This window comes from Lissotriton helveticus, chromosome 6, assembly GCF_964261635.1.
Source record: "Lissotriton helveticus chromosome 6, aLisHel1.1, whole genome shotgun sequence".
In the NCBI taxonomy this organism is placed as follows: domain Eukaryota; kingdom Metazoa; phylum Chordata; class Amphibia; order Caudata; family Salamandridae; genus Lissotriton; species Lissotriton helveticus.
The window spans coordinates 838827534-838841262 of NC_136067.1; positions in this window are offsets into that span (position 1 = coordinate 838827534).

Genomic DNA, 13729 nt, shown 5'->3' on the forward strand with positions numbered 1-13729 from the left:
TGCCAGTGGGAATCGCTATTAGGAAGGGACACACTTTACATGCCCCTTCCTAATAACAACTCGAAAACCCTATTTTGTGAATCAGTAGAAGATTACTGACTCGCAAAATAGGATCGGTACATAGGAAAATGCATTTTACCAGTTGCAGAGGACTCGCTGGACCATTTGCGACTGGTTAAATGCGTCGCACATCTGGCCCTTTATTGTCAGAGTTCAGACAATGGAACGGATGAGTCTTCGCCTGAAACCTAGCAAACAACTCTCATTTGGAGCCAGATTTATGAATCAGGAAGAGAATGGCAAAGAGCCTGGGATATAATGCGCCCCCTGGCAATCTCATTCATAAGAAGAGTACATTTATTTTCTGCTCAATTTGTAGTGGAAATTTCAGCAGAACAAAAATGCGTATTCTGACAGAGCAGGAAATTTTAATTCTGCAGAGACCTTTCTTTAGAACTTTCACAAGAGTCACAGATATTTCAAGTTAAACTTTAAGTTTCATCGACCTTAAATATTTCATTGGGGTTTGCTAGGCTACAATAAGATACAAAATGCTCCCAACAATATATACAATCAAGGTGAGAATGGATAAACAGCCTTTAGTGCGCGGCTGCTACTGCGCATACCATTACTTCACAAGCGTTACTACACTTGCGACGTTACAACGCGTACCATTAGTACGTAAGTTGTTACATCCCAATCGTTGTTACAATACATGCGTTGTAATGGTATGCGCTAAAGAACTTTTTTTTAAACGATCCATGTCGTTGTGAGGAAACTGAGGCTGTTTCCTCACAACGAAGTGCACCGCCCCTCAGAGAAGACGTGAAGAAGGTCCCAGGAGGAGAGAGGAACCATGAGGAGAGTGAGGTAAGGGGGATGTAGTGTGTTTGTGTAGTGTAGGGGGTCGTGCTGGGGTTAGTGTTTTAGGGTAGTGTTGTGGTGTATGTGTAGTGTTTAAGGGTTGAGTGTAGTGTTGTGGTGTATGTGTAGTGTAGGTTAGAGTTTTAGGGTTTAGGGTAGTGTAGGGGGTTGTGCTGAATAGTGTTGGAGTGTAGGGACAGGAGTCATACTGGGGTAGTGTTTTGGTTTAGCTGTAGTGTAGGGGGTCGTGCTGGGGGTGGTGTTTTAGGGTTTAGGGCAGTATTGTGGTGTTTGTGTAGTGTAGGGGGTCGTGCTGGGGGTAGTTTATTAGGATTTAGTGTAGTGTTGTGGTGCATGTGTATTGTAGGGTAGTGATTTAGGGTTTAGGGAAGTGTAGGAAGGTGGTGCTGGGTAGTGAATGAGTGTAGGGACAGGAGTGGGGTTCGGGGGGTCGTGCTGGGGGTAGTGATTTAGGGTTTAGGGTAGTGTAGTGGTGTTTGTGTAGTGTAGGGTGTCGTGTTGGGGGTAGTGTGTTAGGGTTTAGGGTTAGGTTATTTTATTTAAAAATGAATAAATATGGTCCATGTACGCCTAGTAGTGTTATGCGAAGTAATGCTCTGCGCTCTAAAATACATTTATTATATTTTTAATGCATTTGCGAAGTAATGGGAAGCGCAGTAAAAATATGCATACTAATGGCATTTGCGAGGTAAAAGCATCGCACTAAAAGCATGCGTAGTAATGGCATGCTAAGTATCCACATACATTCCTCTGAATGTCATGAAATGGTGAATTCAGTAACCAGACTGCTGCGCTCTTGAATATAAGATGGCAGCAAAAACTGATGTACTGGGAAGAAAGAATCATATATGGGCAAAGTGGCTAATATGTCTGGCTTACACCTTTTGAATCTGCATTATGTTCTTTGTACCTACCTCGTTTGTTTGTTTTCCCTTTTCTTGAGGCCTCTTTCTACACAAGAATGTAAAATGAGGATTTTTAAAAATTTTGCTTTGCTTGATGTACTCTCAATTCTCCAAGTAAAAAAAATCACTAGCAAGCAAAAGATTTGAATTCACATGTTTAAATTGCACCTACCTTGTTTATTTGATTGAGGAAGAGTTCCACTACGATTATAAGATATAAAAAACCTCAGCTATGCGCAATCAGGGTTTTGCTAGTCCCCGTCCAGTTTTGGGACCCTAAAAGATACAGAGGTTTCTTCCTGCTAGGTAGTCACAGCGGAGCTCGTGCGTAATAAGCAATATTATGTACATATATGATTGGTGATTTGCTCTGTTCCTGCTTTAGACTCTCTAAATTATAAATTGTCACCCCAAGTGTCCAATCCTGTCGTCTCACTCTCAAATGTGCTCTCCAAATTAAAAATCCTTAATTCTCATCTTTTTTAAAGGATATTCGTGTTTTCCTGATATGAAAAAAACAAGGTGGCACATGGCCCCAGGGCACCAGACAAACCCTCACAAGAATGAACATCTTAAACTTCTGAAGGCGACGTTTGATCTTCGGCAGTTTGTAAGGTTGCGTCTTAAGGTCATTCGTCTGATGTCCAGAGGCAAGTAACAGGTACTTTATGCAGGGTGCGCATGCCTTCTCTGAACTCCAGAAAGTGACCCTTCCAGTTCCACCCCGTGTGAGACACATGACAGGCACAGAAGGCGTTTTGCTTTGTCATAAAGTAAAAGTGTTTTCGGTAGGGGTGATTGTTACTGTTTCAGCCTTTGAAAGGTGGAAATTGAGGGTGTTAAGGTTTGTTTGGGCTCAAGAATGAAAATTGCTGCTCTTTTCTTTAGAGGGCTAAATGCCGGCAAACGCAGGCCGGTTCCCTCTAGTCTGAGCCTTCCAGAGGCTTGTGTTTTGTTTCTGTAACCAGCTGTAGTTAATTGCATCAGGGCCGCCTCCTCCGCCGCACATGAAAAGGAAACCTGCAATTTATTTCAACAGACCGTGCCATCTATGCCGTGCATCTGCCTTCCCTGTCAGTTCAATAAGCCCAGGCTGTGTGATGTGTCCGCGCTTCAAAAACTGGAAAGCAATTGGAGATTTCTAACAGGAAATATTTCATCTACACCGGCAAGAGGAAACGAACAAATTTACCATCAAGAGGGGGGGTCTATTTATTGCTGAGTGACACAGTGTGGGCCATGTGGTATTTTGATGTAAGGAAACGGGTGAAGAAGTCACATGTACTGCACAAGCCTTGATTCTGTGAACAGCCTGGGCTGGGCGTTGCAGTAAAAAAAACAAGCATTGGCAAATCCAATAGTTATCTGTCAGTCTTTTGGCTCCGTAATGGCTGTGTCATTTTTTTCATACTTTTGGTAAACCTTTGCTATTAGGAGAGCAGCTAGGCCCTCAAAAATACAAAAGAAATTGGCTAAAAGCCAAAAAAAGTTTTTGTCTCAAAATGCCCACATTGCTATAGTAGTCACTGGCACGAAAGAGAACTACTTTGTGTATGGATGTGCTCCGTGTGAAAGAGCAGAATGCTGTCACTCACAATTAAGTTAGCCAATGGCTGAAGTGTGTTCACCCATTTCTCCATGCTGTATTCTACCGTGGGCAGATGAAATGTGTGAACACCACAACAGACCAATGGAAAAAGAGGAATAGCTGAAATCCCCTAAAAGTAAGTTTATAATTTTAGTAAAGTTTTATCTTGCCTAATGTCAGGCCTAAAGAAATGCTGGATTGCAGAGGTTTAGGGTTGCGAGTTCTGTTGAACTAACTGTACATCACAAAGCCTCGGCTCACAGAAATTATTGATGAGAAACCACCTTTGAGTAACTTAACTCAGGGTCCATTTCAGAAGGTGTGTGCAGATCAGCACAGACCAATGCTGAGGAAGTCTGTGTAGAGTGGGAGATAAGGCCTTTCAGTGGAATCAAGGGATGGACAGGCAGGCAGCTTTTAAGGCAAAGGAGTGGCAGGTAGTGGCTGGAGAAAAGGAGGTCACCTATGGAATATATAGTGGCAGGTTTGCACGGGTGTCGGAATGGCTTCTCCTAAACCTCCCCTGCAAGAAATTGGGTTATTGGTTGACTGAGGTATGAGCCCTGGTCAAGCAGAAACCACAATCCTTGTCAAGGTGAGGTATAAGCCAACCCCAAATTAACCTGGGCTCAATCCTCTGGTAGCTTGGCATAGAGCCGTCAGGCTTAACTTAGAGGTAATGTGTAAAGTATTTGTGCAATACTTCAAACCGTAGTAAAGTGAAAAATACCACACAAAAGGATCCCACACCAAGTTAGAACATTAGAGTGATGTTTAATAAATAAAACAAGACCAAAACAACAGAAGACCAATTGGTAGGACCGGAGATATGTGATTGTATAGCTTTTAGTGAAAATAGTGCCACAAAGTGCCAACTGTGGATATTTAGTCATGCTGGACCAGGACAAAATCACAAGTTCAGGCTGGCCCCAATGGAGTACGGGTCGGCTACAGGGACACAGTTAGGCCAACTGAACAAAGTTGCTTAAATCCTGTTTTGCAGAGCGTTGTGAGGATCCATGACAAAGATGCATTGTGCAGCTGAAGAGATGGATCGGTTCCGAGGGGAGGGGAACCTGGGATTTGGGGTACTGCGTCATAGTCAAGGATCCTGTCAAGGAGGGCTTACGATGCGAAGTCCGGGGTCGAGGAAACGTAGTGCAGGCAGGGCAGTACGTCGGTTCAGAGGAGCTGCGAGGCTGCAATGTGGAGTTCAGCATCGTCGTCGTGGATGCCGTCAATGAGAGATGCAAGGGCCTGTGGTGAGGATGCATCACATAGAGGCGGATCTAAAGTGGCTGCAGGCTGCGGAGGTGATCTGGGTCTTAACTACGAGTCCAATCCCGCAGCAATGGGTCAGTTCTGCTAAGGGGTGTAGAGCGCAACAAAGGAGATACGTTTGTTCTGCTGGGTACACAGAGGCTGGCAGAGCAACTTAAGTGCACTTCCAAGGGCCCAGAACATGGTGACATCAGTTGGCAGGGTAGACTCTTAGGTGGCAGAGTCCAGATGCTGGGGTCGAGGTTTTTGGAGCCTTCTGTCCATGAGGCTCAAGTCAGGAGCCCAGGCAACTAACCCCTGGAGTCACTCTGGGGCCCTAGGTTGTACAGATGCAGGCCCTGTCCTTCTCACCCAGGCACAAGAGCAGCAGACAGCAGGTCAACACAGCAGGACAGCAGTTCTTCAGAGCAGCAGTCCAGCAGAGTGGTTGTCATTTCAGCAGCACAGCAGTCCTTCTTCCTGGCAACGTATCCACAGATCCAGAGTTGGTGTCTGAGATTCAGTATTTATACCTCGTTGTGCCCTGGTGAGAACCTTCTAGAGGTGCCCTGCCTTCCTGGCTCCAGACTAACTACAGTGAGTATTCAGCCCTTTGTATGGGGACAGGACACAGCCTATTCCAGTGTCCACCCCCTCCCTCCCAGTTTGCCAGTGATGGCCCAACAGGGCACACCTAAGCTCCTTATTGTCTGTGACTGTCTAGGAGGAATACACAAAGCCCAACTGTCAACTACCCCCCGTCATGTGACCTAGAGACAGGCTGCAGGCACCAAATGGCTAAGGCAGTAAAATGCCAACTTTCTAGTGGCATTTTCAAAATTGTAATTGAAATCTGACTTCACCATAAGTTAGGATATTTCAGTACAATTCCAAATACACCAAATATGAAGTCAGTACTTGCTCCCATTTGGAAGTGACAGCTTATTAAATGTAACAAGGTAACTCCAATGCTATTCTATTGGAGAGGCAGGCCTTGCAGTAGTGAACAACACATTTCTCTACCAGGACATGTAAAACATAACAGTATATGTCCCACACTTTAAATATGCTGCCCTCTGCCCTCTGGGCTGTCCAGTGCCTACCCTAGGGGTGACTTACATGTATTAAAAAGGAAAGGAACATGTGGACCTGGGAAAAGGTTTTACTTTGCTAGGATGAAATGGCAGTTTAAAACTACACACACAGGCTGTAATGGTAGGCCTGAGACATGTTTAAAGTGCTACTTAAGTGAGTGGCACAATCAGTGCTGCAGGTCCACAAGCAGCATTTAATTTAATTGGCCTGGGCACTGGTAGTGCTACATTATGAAATGAAATTACATTTATAAAGCGCAATGGCTACCCTGAGGCCTCCCAGTGCTGCAGACGGGACACAGAAGGACAGAGGAAATAAGTTAAATACAGTTCTTAAAATGGTGCGGTTTTAGGAGTTTACGAAATGCTATCCGGTTGGGCTCCTTACGGAGAAGTAAAGGAAGGGCGTTCCATTGGGTGGGGGCATTGTGAGAAAAGGAGCGCGAACCGCATCTGGCTCTGCTTAATCTAGGGGGTAAGGCCAGAAAAGAAGATGTTGAATGAAGGTTTCTGCTCCGACAGTACGGGGTGATCAGGGATTGGATAACAGCTGGGCCCTTCTTCCAGAAGGCCTTATGGGCAAGGCACATCGCCTTAAACTTAATCCTCTCCCTGATTGGCAGCCAATGAAGGCTACTAAGTGCTGGTTTGGCAGATTGCCGGCGGGGAATCTGAAGTAACAGCCGGGCTGAACAATTTTGAATGACCTGGATCTTATGAATGGTTGAATGAGGGGTTCCTAGATAAAGGGCATTCCCATAGTCCAGGCGGGAGAGGATAAGGGCCTGGACCATAATCCTTCTGGCCTGAAAGGGGAGAAGGGGAAGGATCCCACGAAGCATCCTCAGCAGGCCGTAACATGTGGCAGAAAGCTCTGCTGCCTGACAGTTAAAATTAAGAGAACGGGTGAACCAGAATCTGAGACTCTTAATCTGATCTTTCGGTGCTGGTCCAAAGCAATTAGGCCAGAGCAGGGTGGAGTTGAAGGAGGCGGAGTTGTTAAGAAGCATCAGCTCCGTTTCATCCCCATTGAATTTGAGGCAGGAGAGTTCCATCCACATGGTAACCTCCTCTAGGCAAGAGCCCGGGATGCTAGATGACCCCTCGGTGTGATTTAATGCCACCACAAGTTTAGTGTCATCTGCGTAGGAGATGAGTTTAATGCCAAATGGATGGACAATCTCTGCTGGGGGTCTCATGTAAACGTTAAACAAGGTGGGGCTCAGGGAGGAGCCCTGAGGAACCCCACAGCTGAGAGGCAACCTTTTAGAAACCACATCACCTTCAAAGACTTGGAAGGAATGCCCGCTGAGGAAGGACTACAGCTATGTGATTGCAGTGCAGGACACTTCCAGACTCTTGTGTCTGAGGATCAGCGTGTTATGATTAACTGTGTCAAATGTGGCACTTAGGTCGAGGAGGATAACCACTGCGGTACCTTCTTAATCTATTATACTCCTCGCCTCCTCAGTTACCGCTAGAAGAGCGGTCTCGGTCCCGAGTTGAGGACGGAAAACCGTCTGGGAGGGATGGAGCAGCTCACTCGTTTCCAAGAACTCTACCAGCACAGTATTTATGTGCTTTTCTAGGAACTTGCTCAACCAGGGAAGGAGAGAGATAGGACCATAGTTGTCCAAATTAGCCTGATCAAGATTAGGTTTCTTTAGCAGGGCTTTAACCATTGCACGTTTCCAGGCATCAGGTACTATGCTTGATGCAGTGGAGGAGTTTATAAAATAAAGGATTACAGGACTGATAGTATCAGCAGGTAATGTAAGGCCTGAGGATCGGCCTGACTAGAGGCATACCAGTAAATTAAATATGCCAATTGGGTATAAGCCATTATATTTATGAAACAAAGAGAGAGTATCCCCAGGACACAGAGTCCTAGTGATCAATAGTGGATGGAGAGAGATACAGAAACAAAGAAGAATCCCTTCTTTTTATATAAACCCCTCTCTCACCAACCTAGTTGGTGACATGCTTCATCATCGGGGTCCACCTGAGTGACCGAGTGCCACTCAGGTGTGCTTCGACGCCTGTAACAACAGCGGAGCTGGTTTTTGTGATTTGTGAAAGTGTACTGTAAGTGAGTGAGTTAAAAAGTGTCTATTATGTACTCCCTATACAATTTATTCTAGAGTCATAAAACACGGTTAAAACAGGTGGGATATTCTTACTGCCGTGATTTGACCAGAAAGCATCAGTGTTGTCGTGAAGATATGGTAAACATGTTTCAACCTTTTGTTAAAATTTCTAAGGTTTTCGTCAGGACCAAGTGTGTTGAATCGAGAGGTATGCACACGCTAAGGCGCACCCTTCATACAACTACTCACACATCTATACACCCACTCACACTCCCATGTAGTCACTCAAACATCCAACTACAGACCCACAGTCACTCACACAACCACTCATACACTCACACACCTACATACACATTCACACAACCACTCACACACCCACTCAAAGCCCCACGAAATGACACACACACACTCACAGATGCACACAGCCATCCAGACACCCACACAACCACTCACACATTCATATACCCATGCACACTCCCATACAGTCACTCACACACCCACTCCCAGATCCATAAAACAACCCATTCACCTACTCACAGGCCCACACAGCCACTTGCACTAATACACACATATCCACACATACCTCAAACATTCATATACTCACTCACGTACCCATACAATCACTCATTCACCCACTCACACACCCACACTATCACTCACATACCCACACAAACACTCACACACCTATACAGTCACTCACACCCACTCACAGACCCTCAAAACTATTCACAAACCCACTTACATACCCACATAGCCATTCACATAACGACTCACATATCCACTCACACACCCATTTACATACCCACAAAACAACTCACACATCCATACAGCTGCTCACACACCTACTCAGAGACCCATAAAAGCACTCACACACCCACTCACAGACCCTCACATTGACTCACACAGGTACTATCATACAAGATACATGCTGACTTGCACATCCATACACCCACTGACACACCCATACAGTCACTTACACACCCACTCATAGACTCATAATACCACTCACATACCTACTCACAGACCCACACAGCTACTCACACAGCTACTCAGAAAGCTACTCACATACTCATACACCCATGTACATACCCACACAACCACTCATACATCCATACAGCCACTCACACACAGATATATACAGCCACTCCCACTCACACACCCACTCAACAACTCACACATCCATATACTCTCTCTTGCATGTACTCACACACCCATACAGTCACTCATATACCCACTCACAAATGCACCCAGCCACTCACACAGCTACTCAGATACCCACTCCTAAACACAAACAGCCATTCCTACTCACATACCCCCAAAACCACTCACATACCCACTCATACATCCACACACTCATTCACACACCCAATCACACACACATATAGCCATTCAGATAGCCGCAAAACCACTTAGATGCCCATGCACATACCCATACATATACGTTTACACTCCCATAAGTCACTCACACATTCACTCGCAGACCCACAAAGCGATTCACACATCCACTGAAAGATGCACACAGCCACTCATATACTCATACATCCATTTACATACCCACATAACTACAGACATACCCATTCACAGACCCATTAAACCCATCATACACCTACTCACAGACCCATACAACCAATCCCACTCCCACTCACATACCCATACAACCACTCACACACTCATACAATCACTCACATACCCACTCACATATCTATACACTCACTCACCCCCTCACATACCCATAGTCACACACCCACTCACAAACCTACAAAACCACTCACAAACCCACTCACACACCCACATAGCCAATCACACACCCACTCACACATCCACATAACTATTCACACAACCACTTCCATGCATTCACTCACACACCTACACACATACCCATACAATCATATACTCACAGACCCACAAAACCACTCACACACATATTTACACAGCTGCACAGATGCTCACACACACACACTCACACACACACACACTTACCCACACAACCAGTCACACATCCACTCAAACACCTATACGGACACTCACATACCCTTTCAGAGACCTATAAAACCATGTATATATCTACTCACAGACCCATACAACTACTCACACAGCCACTCAGACACCCACACAACCACTCACTCACACATCCATACACTCACTCACACTGCTATACAGTCAGTCACATACCCAATCACAGACTCACAAAACCACTGGTCTACCTACTATCAGACCCACATAGTCACTCACACTGCCACTCATATACAACCTACATACCCACACAACCACTCACATACCCACTCATTCACAGACCTGAAAAATGACCCACACACCTACTCACAGACCCACACAGCCACACACACTCACTCACTCACTAAAACATCCCTTCACACATCCACACAGCCACTCTAATACCCACTGGCACACCCATACAGTAATGCATACACTCACTCATAGAGCCACTCACACTAACACACATATACCCATACAACCACACACACCTCACATATCATACACTCACTCACATACCCATACAGACCCTTATTTACCCACTCACATACCTACAATACTACTCACATATCCACACAACCACTCACACACCCATACAGTCACTCACACCCACTCACAGACCCTCAAAACTACTCACATACCCACTTACACACCCAGACAACCATTCACACACCCACTCACATATCCAGTCACACACTCACACACCCACAAAACCACTCACATCAACTCACACATCCATACAGCCACTCCCACTCTCACTCCCACTTAGAGGCCCATAAAACCACTCACACACCCACTCACAGACCCACACATTGATTCACACAGGTACCCACACACCCAGACACATACCCACTTGCACATCCATATACCCACTGACACACTCATACAGTCACACACACACTCTCAGACCCATAACACCTCACACACACCTACTCACTGACTCACACAGCTACTCACACAGCCACTCAGACAGCTACTCACATACTCACACACCCACATAACCACTCTCACATCTATAGAGCCACTCACACGCCCACTCAAAGATACACACAACCACTCCCACTCATATACCCACACATCTACTCACAGATCCATACACTCTCTCTTATACCTACTCTCACACCCATACAGTCACTCATATACCCACTCAAAACCCACACAGCCACTCAGACACCCACTTGTAGACACAAACAGCCACTCAAACTAACATACCCACAAAACCACTCACATACACACTCACACATCCTTAGACTCACTCATACACCTACTCATATACCAATACATCAGCTCAGACACCCACAAAACCACTCATATACCCACACACTTATCTGTTTACACTTTCACACTCCCATACAGTCAATCGCACATTCACTTGCAGACCCACAAAACCCTTCACACACCCACTCACAGACCCATACAGTCATTCCCACTCCCACTCACACACCCACACAACCACTCACACACTCATACAATCACTCACATACTCACTCACATATCCATACATTCACTAACACACCCACTCAAATACTCATATAATCAAACACCCACTCACAAACCTACAAACCACTCACACACCAACATAGCCACTCATACATCCACTCATACACCCATATAACCACTCACATACCCACTCACACTTCCATATATTCACTCAAATACCTACCAACACATACATACAGTCATACACCCATTCACAGACCCACAAATCCACTCACACACATTCACATATTCACACACCCACATAGCCAATCACACACACACTCACACACCCACTTACACACACACATAACCAATCACACACGACTCAAACACCATTTACATATCTACTTACAGACCCACACAACCACTTATACAGCCACTCATACACCCACACAACCACTCACACACACTCACATATCCATACACTCACTCACACTCCCATGCAGTCAGTCACACACCCAATCACAGACCTAAAAAACAACCGGCCTACCCACTTACAGACCCACATATTCACTCACACAGCCACTCACATACCACATACACACCCACACATCCACACTCCCATACACTTACTCACACACCCAATCACAGACCAACAAAACCACTGGCCTACCCACTCTTAGACCCACATAGTCACTCACATAGCCACTCACATACCACTTACACACCCATGCAATCACTCACATACCCATTCACTCAAAGACCCACAAAATGACTCACACACCCACTCATAGACCCACACAGCCACACACACCCACTAACACACCCACACAGCCACTCCAACATCCATTGACACACCAATACAGGCACTCATACATTCACTCATAGACCCACAAAACGACTCACATACACACTCACAGCCCTACACAGCCACTCACATGCCCACACATATACCCACTCATATATCTATATATCCACTCATACATCCACTCACACTCCCATATAGTCACTCACAAACCCACTGGCAGACCCATAACACCACTCACATGCCCACACAGCCACTCACATACCTATTCACAGATACACACAGCCATTCCCACGTATACACCTACACAATTCATACACCCACTGATATATCTATACACTCACTCACTCACACACCCACTCACATACCCATACAGTCACTCATATACCTACTAACATACCCACAATACTACTCACATACCTACTCACATATCCACACAGCTACTCACAGAGCCACTCTCTCTCAAACATCCACTCACATATCTACACAGCTACTCACACACCCATAATCACACGCCCACACAGTCACTTGCACGCCACTCACATGCCCTAACATATACCCACTCGCACATCCATGTACCCACTCACTCAACCACCCACACACCCATACAGTCACTCATACACCTACTTACATACCCACAATACTACTCACTCATCTACTCACATAGCCACACAATTACTCACACAGCCACTCTCTCACTCAAACATCCACTCACATATCCACACAGCTACTCACATACCCACTCACAGACCCACAAAACCACTCTCACACACATAATTACAGGCCCACACAGTCACTTAAACAGCCACTCACATGCCCAGACATATACCCACTCACACATCCATATATCCACTCACTCACCACCCACACACCCATACAGTCACTCATACACCTACTCACAGACCCACATTGTAACACACATACCCACTCACACACCCACACACCCACTTAAACACATACTCAACCACTCAACCCTTACTCACTACTCACAGACTCACAGAACCACTCATATATCTCATCACAGCCACTTATATAACCATACAACCACTTACTCACACACCCACTCATTCATCCATACACCCACTCACATATCTCCTCACACACCCATACAGTCACTCACATACCCACTCACAGACCCACAAAACCACTCACACACCCACTTACATGACCACTCACTTACCCAATCATATAGCCACTTACACACCAACTCACAACCCACTCACATACCCACTTACAAACCCCATACATCTATTCACGCAGCTACTCAGACACCCACAAAGCCACTCACACACCCACGCACACATAAATACACATACTCATTATCCCATACAGTCACACACACATGTACTCACAGACCCACAAAACCACTAACATACCTAATCACGGTCCCACACAGCCACTCATACAGCCACTTACACACTCAAACATCCACTTACACACCAACGACTCACAGACCCACACAACCACTCAAACATGTACTTGCAGACTCACATAGCCGCTCCCACTCCCACTTACATACCCAAACAACCACACATACCCCATCTATCCATACAATCACTCCCACACCTACTCACACACCCACATAGTCTTTCATATACCCCTCACACACCCACATCACTCACACACCCACTCACACAGCCTCTCACCTACCAACGCACTGACTCAAACACCCACTCACACAGCCACACAACCAC